Source organism: Rhinolophus hipposideros (genome assembly GCF_964194185.1).
Source record: "Rhinolophus hipposideros genome assembly, chromosome: 5".
Lineage (NCBI taxonomy): Eukaryota > Metazoa > Chordata > Mammalia > Chiroptera > Rhinolophidae > Rhinolophus > Rhinolophus hipposideros.
The window spans coordinates 88,653,329-88,666,702 of NC_138051.1; the positions used below are offsets into that span (position 1 = coordinate 88,653,329).

At 37.1% G+C, this 13,374-nt stretch overlaps 1 long non-coding RNA gene across 1 annotated transcript; it reads left to right on the forward strand.

Annotated features, from left to right (window-relative positions):
* Positions 1-2,205: 2,205 nt before the first annotated feature.
* On the forward strand, positions 2,206-12,288 carry LOC308497955. Its single transcript, XR_013993390.1, has 3 exons — positions 2,206-2,259; positions 10,008-10,113; positions 11,020-12,288. It is a non-coding gene; the product is annotated as an uncharacterized lncRNA (long non-coding RNA).
* The last annotated feature ends 1,086 nt before the right edge of the window (positions 12,289-13,374 follow it).

A 13,374-nucleotide genomic window follows, 5' to 3' on the forward strand; every position in this document is an offset into this window, starting at 1 on the left:
CATGGCCATTGTTTCTAACTAAAATGTACAGAACCAGCACCTTGGAACAATCACCACGTTTGGTAGAAAACGCAGGTTCTCCAAGGGCCCCTCTCAGACCTACTAAAGCAGAACATTTGGTTGTGGGACCAGGAACTCACTTTTCATCCTGCCTCCACATAGTTGCGATGATCACTGGACAGTAGCCCACCCTTATCCTCAGGGGTACATTCCAAGAACCCAGTGGACCCCTGAAACCATGAATAGTACTGAACTCTAATCAACTTCTTCAACTCTGCTGGAAATGGAACAATAGCTTTTTTATGAGTAGAAACAGCCTCTATGGTGATTTTTATGTTTTTCAGTCCAAACCTATTCCTAAATCAGGGTAACCACCCCTTTCTTTCAATAAATGGCTTGGGTCACTGGTCTCAGGGGATTCCCTGCTGAAGTCTTCTTTGTGTAAAGCTCAATGCTTTCTGGTGCAACATGACATCAATGGGAATATGTTTTCTGGTCATGTCTTCCACCCACAAATTTAATCCTTTTTCCACCTTACTAAGAACTTACCATACACTATGGCTATAACTTTTGCAATTTGAGGTGCAACAGCAAAACTAGCACACATTTCTTTTCCCTTCTTCACAATTTCATGGATAAAAGATTTGTTCTTACCATAGATCTTAGCAACCTCTATATATATATATATATATATATATATATATTTAAAATAATATATATTTTTAAGTAAGCTAAGAACTTCCATCTTTTCATTTTAAGAAAGAAGCACTTAAAGCTTCTCTTTGGCATTTGAATTGCCAGCATCACTACTCTTGTGTTTCTGGGACATTATTACCTAAAGGAAGGATAACTTGAAACAAGCACGGTGATGCCAGACAGTCAATCTGCTAACTGAGATGCTACTAAGTGACTAATGGGCAGGTAGCGTATACAGGGTAGATATACTGAACAAAATGATGATTCATGTCCTGGGCTGAGCAAGATGGTACACAATTTCATCATGCTACCCAAAACGGTGCACAATTTAAAGCTCACAAATTGTTTATTTCTGGAATTTTCCATTTATTATTTTCAGCCCATGGTTGACCAACTTTAACTGAAAACATGAAAAGCAAAACTATGTGTAAGTAAAAGCAAAACTATGCAGCCTAGCAATTGTTGTCCCCACACTATCCAGAGACAAGAATAAAACTTCAGGCCACACACCCACACAAGTGCACACATGAGCGCGTGTACACACACACATGTCTATCCTCTCCCAATGTATTAGTCAGAAACAGAACAATAGGATGTGTGTTTGTGTGTGTGTGTGTGTGTGTATGTGTGTGGAGAGAGAGAGAGAGAGAGAGAGAGAGAGAGAGAGAGAGAGAGAGAGAGGCAAACAGGAAGAGAGATTTATTTTTAAAAATTGGTTCACAGTTGTGGAGGCTGGTAAACCCAAAGTCTGCAGACTGGAGAGCCAGGGAAGAGCTGACATTACAGCTCAGGCCCAAAAGCAGCTTGTAGACAGAACTTCATCTCCCTCAGGGAAAGCCTGTCTTTTTCTCAAGGCCTTTAACTGATTGCATGAGGTTCGCCCACATTATGGAGGATAATCTGCTTTACTCAACATCTGTTGATTGACAGGTTCATCTCATCCAGAAACTGCCTTCACAGTGACGTCTACACTGTGACCAAATAGCTAGGTATCATGGCCTAAGCAAGCTGACACACACAATTTAGCCATCATACTCAGCAACAGCATTCGAGAAGGTTCATAGGATGTATTCATCATTAGGGCCCAAAGAGAATGAGAGATTCTGGACAGAGAGTTCACAGTTTTACAGTGATACTTCAAGCACAATCTTGGGCCAGAGGTTAAATTTGTGTAGCTCCATTTGTCTCCATTGGAAAATGACCAGACAAGTTCAAAGGAAAAACCTCAATATACTGACTTTTATGATGAATTTTAATCACATACACACACACACACACACACACACACACAGATTTGGATACTTAATATGTCAAGTCATTACATCAAGGTCCTGAATTTTTCTTGTCCCCGACCAAATAAGGATGTGGAAAACAAACAAAAAACAAACAAACATAGGCAGCAGTGAGGGGTAAACTCTTTTTCTGATCAATGTCATATTGGGAAGAGCTAACTATTTTCCCTGGCTCATTTGACCACAAAGTGAGATTTTTTTTTTCCTTTCCCAGTCTAGATATCATCAAAGTTGCTGACCCGTTGGAATTCCATGAGAAGCACTTTTCCAGGTAAAGGTTTCACTCCAAATGACTGAGCCAGAGAGTTTATTTCTCTGATTCACTGAAGGAGAAACTCAGCCACTACTCTCATGAGCCCTCAAGTTTCCATTTCAGCGAGCCAACAGGTCTGCCAGAGCACACCATTCCAAAACTCAACCCCCCTAACATGTCTCCTTTGCTCGCAAGTCCTACGTAATCATCTTGCTCTGGAACATTTAATCTGGCATTGATTTGGTGGAATAAATGAGGAGGTGTTAACATTGTACTTTCCATAACACGTGAAATTCTCCTTAATGAGCTTTTAGTAGAAAGCCCGCAAAACAATTCTCCTTTACTTGTTCATGGTAAAATGGAAACTTTTAATGTACATACATGAAATTTCTCATTAATAATGTGCTCATTATTTGACAAAGGCAACAACTGCATCCATTGCAATACTTTTGCTAAACTAATCTGCAGGATTTTTTGTCTGTTGATTATATCATGAGGCATTATTGCACCCAAGGTGTTCTCATGAAATGCTTTTTAAAATAGAACCTGACTAGATATGCCTTTCAACTTCATGGGATTAGAATTTTAGCCTCTTTTCTGTTGGTTTTACCAGGTGGTTCTCACAGAAACTCATGCACGTCACAGAGGCTTTTATATTCACCCAACTTCCTCCTGAGCTTTTGCTTCTATGGCTAGGAAAGAGTCCTGGGTACTCTCAGGAATGAGCAACACTGTACTTGTAAGTGAAAAAATTACAAATATTTGCCCCAGGGGATACCTCAAATTCTGTGTTACCTTTATATTTGATTTTCTTCTCAAACTTCTGTCATTAGACTTGGAATATTAATAAACTCAGAGATAGATAGATAGATAGATAGATAGATAGATAGATAGATAGATAGATAGATAAAGAGACAGAGAGAGAATATTTCTAAGATAATTTTTCCAACATAGGTTTATTTTTGCAAATCTGCATTGGTTTGAATGCCCATTTTCCACACAAAGTCACTGCTTCCAGTAATTAGTTGTAACTATTCCCCAAAGTTTCAATGTCATTCTATCCTCTCTGCTTTTGTAAAAGATTTTCCTGTGATGTTCTCCATCTACCCTCTGTACCCACCAAATCCTACTTATCTAAATCTAAATAAAGTAGTTTATAATCCCAGGTTTTCCACTTTCTCTGACCTACAGTAATCTCTCAAGTCTTCTGAACGCTTTTTACACATATTGTCAGTACTGTACACTTTGCACTTTTCACAGGGTATTTTCTCTTAATGTTAGTGTGTTTATTAGTCTTTTCTTCTTCCTAAAGGCTTTTACAGTGACTTTTCAAGGTGCTTATTCCCCTTTTACAGTGCCTAGTTATATACAAGGTACTAAAATCATGGGTGGTTAGAAAAGAAGACCTTAATCAAATGGACTCTCAAAATATGTCCACATGATTGTAGGTGCAAGTGTCTCAAAGACAGGTTTCTGATTTCTGTTTCATAATTATTCCCCAACCTTCTCCCCTCTTCCTTGGTAGTATGCAATTCCATTCTCTCCATTCTTAAAAAACTAGTTAAATTAGAGGTAAATTATTCACCAAGTGTGTGATTTAGCATTCTTAATATTATCGATAACAAGTTACTAATAACAAGCTTCACATTGTTATTACTACCTGACATGGGGCATCTCCTCAGTGACTCAGCATCTGTTTTGGTGCTCTTCTTATTCTATGCTTTATGCATAAACATAGCCTTGAGATAAGCTGGCAAATACTGACTTTTTGGTGGTGGAAGTGGGGAGGGCAACAATGGTAACAGTCAAAAATATTCTAGAACTCTCATACTTCATAAATTAGTTTTGTAATTATGAAAACTTAGTAACAGGTCACATCAAATAATTTTAATTTTAATATGTACCATGGTTCAGAAAATGTCAAAACAATGGTTTCTGGATTTGTAAATATAACAAATGCCCACTCATTCATTTATGTATTAATTAATAGTATTTGTGATCTATGACTTGGAATGGTTTTCCCAAAAAGCAGAATGGAGCTGTGGAGATCTGAAAAAGTATTCATGATATGGCACCTGTTCCACCAAGTTTTCTCTCACCAGAAGTAGAATGGCATAACTAGTATCTCTTAGTATGGAATGGGAGTCACAGGTCAAACGAGGTGTCAATCTCAGGCTCATGCCTAGTTTTTCAGTCACACATAACGAATTAAACATCATAGAAATTTACTTATGACTTAATGCAAGAGCGTCCCTTGGGAATTCATCTAGCAGCAACTCCTTTTGACATAAGAAACCCCCATTATGAACAAGAAAAATGTAAACAACAGAATTCATGTTTCTTCCCTTAAGAAACATACTTGTGGAATTGTTTCTCTAGAATAGCACATTTCCTTTCACTTTCCATGATTGGCTCCTGGTTTCTACACCACGATAAAAATGTGTGCCATCTTTTGGAAGAGTTGGGGCATTCCTTTACGAGATAAACAATAATGGCTGCTCCTCATGTTAAAATGAATTTTGGCTATTACAACAGAGTTAAAAATGAAGGCCAAATTTTAAATATAGATGTTTTATAATTTTTTGTAATAATAATTGCAATGATTCTGCCTTGGAAAATATTCATAATATGTATTCTTCAGCTATTTAGGTTGTTTATAAGAGCTCCATGCTTTCAACTGTGAACATACATCTGGCTGACAAAGATTTTGTCATATATTTAGATACTTTTACTCAAAATAGATCAACAGGCTATTTTCAGATTTTTTTTTCTGGCTTAATATAAATTACAAAAGATCTTCCCAGAAAATACAATAAAAGACACACAGGATGATCATGATGATTTTTTTTTAACAAACGACATTGATGCCTAAGTATGTTGATTGGCAGGCATGATGCTGTATCACTATACATAATTTTTGAGTTTTTGAGCTGGACAATAAGTTAGTTTCTGGAACGAGACAACACAATCCCCAAATGCTGAGGTCATAAACTACACAGGAAGACAGTATAGTGCTTGAAAACAATGCTATTTCAATTAGATTTTGTCTAGCAAACAATATGAGAGCTTGAAGTAATTATCTGAAGGACAAACTCAAATTATGGATCCTTTTCTTCTCTCCGTATATGTTTCTCAATGTCAAAGTGTGTAGAAACAAAAATCCATGTAACAGTTTAAAATTTGAAATAAGCTTTGGTTGATTTACACCAAAGGGAGTGTTCATTTTGACACTACCTAAAATGTTCTTGAGAGAGAGAGAATTTTTAAACTTGAATAATGGATTACATTTGCAAACTCTATAACATCAGGAAACTGGTTGGATTCCAAAATACACTAAGAGGAATCATATTGGAGATATGGTTTAAAATAATAAATATTAACTGTGCCACTATAAATAATGCTCTCTCCAAAAATATCCCCCAAGTGCACATAAATTTAATCTGATGCAAAGGAATCATAATCTTAAATTTTATTTAGTGAAAAACAAATATTTTATTGCAGAATATTTTGAAAGGATCCGGGATCAGACATATTGTAACAGGCATAGGGAATAATGATCTATTTTATTGGAAGAGGATAAAATAATATGAACTATTTAGAACTATTGCACATTTATACCTCCTCAGTAAAAAGTAAAAAGGAGGAGCAGTGTAATATAACAATGTTACATTTTTAAAAGCTCGACCATATGTTAATTGTTTAGCTCTAATCAAATTATAATTCACGTGACTTTTTAAAAATCTAAGTAGCATGCTGTTTCCGTTCTTCTTTTTCTCCAACCAATCCTTTACAATGTGGCCAGAGTTATCCGTCTAAAAACAAAACTTGTATTTGTTCACTTCAAAACCTTCAAGTGGCTGACTGTTTCCCATGGGATGAAGTTCAAACATTTGGGTATAAAAAATTTCTCATGATATTGTCTTCGCCTACCTTTCTAACTTTACCCTCTACAGCTCCCAACAATGTTAGCCATATCATTCAAGATAATGCTTGTACTGCTTATCCTCAAATGCAAGGTCTACGGTGATGTACTGCTTCCCACCTTTCTCTTCAGCCTTTTCTCATGCCCCTCTGTTCTTTGGTCAGTGTACTCCAGCCATAACAAACGCTGTGTTCCCACTCAACACGCTGTTTCATTTTTCTGGGTCTTTGTTTATATTTTCCCTTTGCCTAAATCTCCAACCCAGCCCATTCTTCACCTGGCTAACTCATAATCATGATGTACCTTCAGGAAGCTTCTCCCAGTTTGACTTATTTTTCTATTTCTGCTTTCCCACAACACCTAGTCCAAATTGATGATATAAAGTTTGCTTCACTATATTGAATATATCCCTTTGAGACTCTTTCCCTTACTAGAGTAAAAGCTATGTGAAGGCAGGGATTGACTTGTCTATCTTTGTATTCCTGGCTTCTAATGTAATGCCTTGCATGTTGTATAGATCTCCATCACATATTTTTGAAATGAATGTTATCACTACAAGGAAGAAAATCATTTGGGACCGTACATTGGACTCAATGGTTTTAGAAAAAAATTAATCTGGCAGAGCTTCATAATGGTTTATAATGTCTGCAATTATTATTTCTACACAAAATTATACTTCTAGCCAGTTTCTGCAAATTGCTAGAACATTAAAATTATCTAAGCATGTGGAATTCTATAACCTTGTCAAATAAATAGCATTATAAATCATGTAAAAACTTGGGTTTGCATTAAAAATATTATTTTAAAAGGTCGTATAAGGCTGGTGTCCTAACACTGATGTTAGGGGTGTAGAGAAGGAGAACGTGATTCTTGAACCAAATCTGTTCACTGAAATCGAAAGGGAGGTAGTTGACCAGTATTAAGATGAAAGGAAAAAGACCAATATCTCTCAGAGAGAAACACAGATGAATAGATCTCTTTGAATTTACCCACCAGCCTCAAGTGCACCTCAATTAAAAATAAAGAAAATAAGAGCAGAACAAAACCTGCTGTAAAAACAAGACTTGAATGAGCCATGCTAGTGGTACAGGGATGTGTGCAATGAAGACAACAGCAACACAGTAACAAAGAGGGCACATCAATATGTAGCAAGAGGAGAGTGAAGTGTTCTACCCCTGCAGGCAGAAGGTGCAGGGAGAGTTCATCCCGACAACAAACATTTTTGTATTCAAAATATTTTTGGCCAGACACTGTGCCAACCTTTAGGGATACGGTTGTAAAGACAGAGAGATCCCTTTGTGTTACAGAACTTACTGTGGAGTGTAGAAAATTTGGAACATGTAACTGATTAAAAATTAACTTTAGTGTAAATGGATCTTGAAATTATCATGCTAAATGAAACAAGCCAGGCAGAAAAAGTCGAGGACCACATGATGCCACTCTTATGTGGGACATAAAACTGAAAGCAACAAACCAACAAGACAAATAAACAAGAAAAACTCATAGACACAACAGTTTAGTGGTTACCAGAGAGTAAGCGGGGAGGGAGATGGTAGAAGAGTGTAAAAGGGGTCAAATATATGGTGAAGGAAGGAGATTTGCCTTTGGGTCGTAAACACACAATGCAATACACACATGATGTATTATAGAATCATACACTTGAAACCTGAATAATTTTACTAACCAATGTCACCCCAATACATTTAATAGTAAAATAAAATAAACCCAAACTAAACAGAAATAAATACATAAATTACCTTCAGTGGAAATTGTACTTTTTCTACCACAATATTGACCAAGTCATATTGACTAGGGAAATCCAACAGTGACAAAATATGAATGCTTTTTGATCCTGGGCTACAGGTATTTGGAGACTCACTGTACTTTCTACTACTGTGTAGCTGTAAAGATTTTCATAACATTTATTTTAAAATAATACCATGACAAAGGTCAGAAAATAATCCACTACATGCTAGTTTTACTCTTTTCTCTTTTTCCCTGCGTTCACTACTGTTGGTTAGGCGGCTCAGGGGAGAGTAATCTATGTGTCTGAAGGAATAAGCAAATTCCAGAATAGTCCTTGCCCTGTACAGATACCTTCTATCGTTGTTTTCACTTAGTATCTATTTGCTCTGAAAACTCTGCCAAGATGTTTAACAGTATTTTAACTGCAACTCTTGCCAGTGTGGGATGAGCTGGAATGCTTGCTTGAACTGAGGCCACGTCTCCCCTCCAGAAGCTCTCAGATCCTCACCATCCCAGAAGTTCCAACCGAGATCCTCTTCTCCAGGCATCAGGAGTTCCTGAGCTGCCAGGCTCTGTACTGTAGGAATCCAAAATCCCCATCCGTTTTGCAAATAGAGGCCTTCCTTTCTGAAAGATTCTCTTTGGTGATAATACTTAGGATGTTCTCATTTAAATCCATCTTTTGAAGGCATTTAAAAGTGGTTTTGAGAAGTCCTTTCTGCACCTTTCCTTTAGAGTGTTGACTATGCAACATTAACGTTATCTAAGCCCACCTGTATCTATTGGATATATTTGTCCTTTTTGACAGAGTCAAGATTTTTGTTGTAGCTGCTAGACATTGCGGTTGTGTGGCTGCCCCATCCTCTAACCTCGTTTCATTTTAATAAGTCAAACAAAACCATAATGTTCTCTTTTCTCCTCAATAATGCAGGTTTATATCATTTCAACTATATTTTTATACCCTTTTAATCATCCTCCATCTCTCTAAGCCTATTGATCTATTCTATTTGCCACCTTTTAAAAGTTTTTCGAAACCATTTCTCCTTCATCCTTGTTTAAAGCAAACTAAAAATGTGCATGCAGAGAAAATAAAATGAGGACATGCTCAAGATTATTAAGTTCTAGCTTGAGCTTGAATTTCCATTTTTCTGTCTAGCTTTCCAAAAGGTTTGTTTGTATGAAAATGTTCACATTCTTATTTGTTGGATTTCTTAACACTTTTTGTACCAGTGAATCATCATTTCACGAAAGATCTCAACTGGGTCACTAAACTATTGGGCTCCATTAAAGTGTGGTTATTTTCTTTATTGGTATTATTACTAGTACTCATAACAATAACTGTTGATTCATTGAGTTGGTGTGAGGTACCAGGCACACACGAGGTACCCTACATACATTATCTCAATTGAGCTTCATCACCACCCTCCAAGTACAACTGTTTTTGTCCACGTTTTATTCATGAAGAAGCTGAAACTTTGAAAAGTTATGTGGCACAATTCTCTCAGCTATGAAATGAAATATTCAGCTCAAACCCAGGTCCATCTGAATCCAAAATTTGTGCTTAAGGACTGCACCAATGAATTGCTCCTAATATTCAGCCTTACAAATTATCAAGCAATTTTTTTCTTCCTTTTAGATCATCAATCCAATTCTAGGGTTAAGCATTGCTAAAGCAAGTTGTGTGAAGAAAATTTGAAAGGAATTGAGACCTCTGAGCCACACAGAGGGAAAAAGCAAAGATTCAAGGAGGGTATGGCATGCATCTTACAGAAAAGGTGTCCAGTACATGGCCTGTTCGTATCATTTCAGAGAAGAGAGTTAGGACAGGTCCCTGTGGGATTTAGTAAAACCCTTCCGGCTAATATTCAAGGTTCTCTATGTATTTTTACATTGAGAACGCCAACCCTGGCAAAACAACAATTTATTGAGCACTTACTATATGCTAAGTGTTGTTCTAAGGCCTTGACATGCTTCTTCTTCTCTAGTCCCCCTCGTTATACACACTCGCAGACCAAGAAAATGGCACAGAGGTTAAGTAAATATTCTCTCAGATGACATGCTAAGTAAGAAATTTGATCCCACAAATTTCTCACTGCAGGAACCATGCATTTCAAGAGAAACCGTGGCTACTCCAGAAGGTCATAAAGACAGACGTGCGGGATGCAGAGGAAGTGAATGAGAATGGGAAGAATGAATTTAAGCATGTAAGGCTGTTTTTGAAGCAAATTCAGACTATTAAACTATAAAGACAAAGAATTTAGAAACCGGTGTTTATATTAGTTAAATATAGCTTTTAGCTGGTAGCAAAGGAAACCTGATTACAATGCTTTAAGAAGGTAAGTCTCTATTCTCTGATGTAAGAGCATTCTGATAGCAACAGGCCAAGGATGTTTTGGTGGCTCCACATGAACCACAAGTGCCTAGTCTTCTCATAGTTTTCTACTAGTACACATGGTTTCCACGATGCAGATAACCTCACAGTCCACAATAGCTGCAGGGACTCCAGCCATCATACCTGCCATCCAGGTATCATGAAAAACAAAGCAAAGGAGTGCAAAAGAATACCCGTCTCAGGTATGTTGTCCTTCCAAGAAGGACCAAGAGGCTTTCTCTTAGATCTCATTGACTAGGATTGAGCCACATGGTCAAAACTGTTTTAAGAGAGTCTAGGACACGTATTCTTTCAAGCTGAGCCCCCTGCCTGTTGAAATAAAATTGAGGTTACCTGCAAAGACAACAACAATAAAAAAAAGTACAAAGGGGCGAGGAGGAAGGAGGCCAGTTCACATAAGCAAGCCTGTCTTGTGAGCAGGGCTCATTCTAAAGCACGTGCCTTTTAAATTTGGATATTTTCAAACTTCTGGTATATAGCTTCCATCTGATCTTGCAGATTTAATTCTCCCTCCTTCCCACTATCATCCACAAAAACACTCAGTAAGAAATAAACAAATGTCCTGAATAACTTGATATCGGCTCATGACTAAGGCTGAAATCACTTTGTTAAAAAACGTCTACATTCAAAGTTCAGTCTCTCAGGGCCTTCAGTATACATACGTACTCTTTCCTATTTGAATTTCTTTTCTTGTTTAGTTTTCCTACTTTCTTTTCAGATGATGAGCTGGTGGGATTCTGTGGCATAAAACTCCTAGGTGACTCTCAAAGGCATTTTTGGTAAGTTCTAAATTAATTAATCCTGCCATGTTCTGTTATACACAGTTACCTAAGACAATGGACATATATTATCTAGAGACCCAAACAGGAACAACACTAAATACACAACACTCCTAATAGAATCTTTGGGAAATAAGACTCGAAACACCCCAGTTGGCCTGATGGGTCTTGTTCACACTAGTCTCTTTTATAATTTCAATAGGATCAGTAAAAATCATGACTTGCATTGTTGTTACTTCTTCTAACCCCAAAAGTTTTCATCTTCACTTAAGCTAGCTAAAATTTTTGGAGAATCACTTTATACTTACTGACAAGTATCAATCAGAAAGAGTCAAAAGAAAAGCCAGAAGAATGTGAAATGGAGTTATACTGAAATGGAGACAATCAAGGAGAATTAATCTGAGGAACCCAGGAAATAATAGCTTCATTTGTAACTAAAGCTTCAATCTTTAGCTTTGCTTGAAATTGGGTGATTGCCAATGTTTGGGTTCAAAAAATGAGCAAAGAGCAAGTAGTTTCAATATTACTCTTATCTTTACGTCTCACTGCCTGACCTAACACTTAACCGCCATTTTTTGTCTGGCCCTACAGAAATAAATTTTATTTTACTGGTTCGTGCTATAAAGTTTGTATTTTGTCTGCAATATGGTTTTCAGAGTTCCGTTTTACTTTGCAAGGCAACCCAAATTTTCTCTTCATTCATGTCAACCTTTCTCAAGAGACATGGTTTTGGCACTTGGGGAGGTGGCTTGAATGATGACTGTTTCAACTACCTCAAGAAAACACACTGAGGCCAAACCACAGCACTGAGATGCTTCAGGAAAAAGCCAACCACTTGATACGAAAGTGTAAGCACTTCTTGGATCCAGGAGTGGAAGGGAATGTCTCCTGCCTCGAAATCACTCTGAGGAAGGAAAAGATTTGGAGGAAAAAAGAAGCCAACATATGGCAGGTGTGACCAGCAGAGATGTGAGTGTTGCCAACACAAAAATCCAAAATAGATTTTTCCTTGCTTCTTTTCATCTCCTAAAATATTTTTACATATAATCACCCACAACTATGTCAGATCACAAGACAGTTGAAGTTACATTTAATTATACTTAGGTACAGTCATAATGAACAGTATTTTGAAAGATGTGTCAGCATGAAATACATTTTATTCACAACCAAATGTTTTGTCAAAGGTTTGAAGCTCTTAAAAGATATCAAACTAAGAAGTAGCAAAATAAGTTTTTAACTAGGGAATAAAGTTTTTTTTTTTTTTTTTTTTTTTTTTTTTTTTTTTTTTTTTTTAAGTAAGGAATAAGTTTTATTGTAAGCAAAATACAGCATTGGAAGTCTACAATTTAGAAGAAAATGCAAAAACTTATCCTTCTGTCAAACAAGACATCCTACGCTCCATTCTTTGATAACTAATAAAATGAAGCAGAGGGAAGCAGAAAGCAATAACAAACATAGCAGCAAGTCAGCATCAATATTCACATTTCATTTATCTATCTATCCATCTATCTATTAATCTACCTAAGTTACTACATCCCAGGTACTACAATAGGGGCTGGAAATTCAATAGGAACAAAAGTAGTTCAGTCTCTATTGCTTTAAAATGTAAATTTTAATTATTATGTAGGCATACCAGACCAACAGATCAGGAAACAAATGCCTTTGAAAAGACAGTTTGTTATACTCACAGATATCCAAGAGAAAGAGACATACTATGTCATGCAGGACCACAGAGCCACTGGGGCCAGCCAGGAGGCAGAAGGAGCAGGAAGAAAACATGGGCAAGAGGCTTTATTGTGGTTTCATGGGAAGAAATGGGTGATGCAGTGTAAGTAGGCGTAGGAATGGTTAGTTTGAATAATTTTGGTGGGTTCCGGGGCATAGGGATCCTAGTTGCCTGGCACCTGGCTCTGAGGTGATGAGGACAGGAATAGTGCCTTGAGTGTGAAAGCCTGATAGAAGAGGTGGCTGCAGATGCTTGCTCTGAATTGATGGGTTTGCATTGAAGAGCATGTTCACAGTCTAGTTGTTTACTATCTCTAGGAATTAACTAAACCTGGGAGGAACAGTCCCTTTAGTGTCCCTAAGGCCCGCATGTCAAAGCATCAAAATACATAAACATAAAATTACATGGTTAATACATCTTGATGCAAGGATTTTTCTGCCTGACAGAAAGTCAGAGAATAAACCAGTGATTGACATAAAATACAATAGCGGGAATGGGGGGATTCCATATGGAATTTATAGAAGACACACCTAATCTAGACTGGGAATTCAAGGACATTTCCTTGAAA